The sequence below is a fragment of the Arachis ipaensis genome, chromosome B04 (genome assembly GCF_000816755.2).
Source record: "Arachis ipaensis cultivar K30076 chromosome B04, Araip1.1, whole genome shotgun sequence".
In the NCBI taxonomy this organism is placed as follows: domain Eukaryota; kingdom Viridiplantae; phylum Streptophyta; class Magnoliopsida; order Fabales; family Fabaceae; genus Arachis; species Arachis ipaensis.
Genome location: NC_029788.2, coordinates 129,641,021 through 129,641,768, shown reverse-complemented (window position 1 = coordinate 129,641,768; position 748 = coordinate 129,641,021). Strand labels below are relative to the sequence as shown.

Genomic DNA, 748 nt, shown 5'->3' with positions numbered 1-748 from the left:
AGATTAATATAAATTAAAATATAAAATACACATTAAAAATAAATTAAACTATACATATATTTATACATAATATTTGATAATTAATTTTTAGTGTGCACATAATATTTTTTTATTTTTAGGATAGAGTACATGTTTTAAGTGATTGTAATCAATGGAGGAACTGAGGAAGAAACTAAAGCAGTAAGATGCAATATTCATTCAAGTTGTGGATGAAATTTGCAGGATAAAATTGTAATCAATGTTTTATTTGAAAATTAAAACGAAGATAAGAATAAACAAATTATGTTTACATAAACTTGTGCCATAATCATGGAAAAGTTAATCCTAGCTTTTTGCTATATTAAGAAGGGCACCTTATTTTGCTGGAAATTAATTAATTAGATTAGGCTTATGCTTAGTACATAGATAGTTGGATATTTATCACTAAACATGCTAAGTAATATTATATATTTTGGTGTAAATACTAATGTTAACAATCAAATCATGCCAGTTAATGTCCTATCCACCGAAAGAACAATTATCCAAGATAAAAACAACAAACAAAAATAATAAAGTAATGAAATTTAATTCAAAAGGTTCTTCAGTTCATCCTCCCTAGTCTATTTGATGTCTTTGATATCGAATATCTAACTAGGCATAGCTTCATCTTGATTCAAAGAGAAAAAAGCATTCAAAAATTTTGTACAAAGAAGCAAGAAATAAATTTGTATAGAATTCTGCTTATAAAAAATTTGTTAAAAATATAAAT

At 24.3% G+C, this 748-nt stretch overlaps 1 protein-coding gene across 2 annotated transcripts in view; it reads right to left on the bottom strand.

The window, feature by feature from the left end:
- The window catches only part of LOC107635470 (developmental protein SEPALLATA 1-like), a 5,285-nt gene that overhangs the window by 2,870 nt on the left and 1,667 nt on the right, over window positions 1-748 (bottom strand). The window lies entirely within an intron of this gene.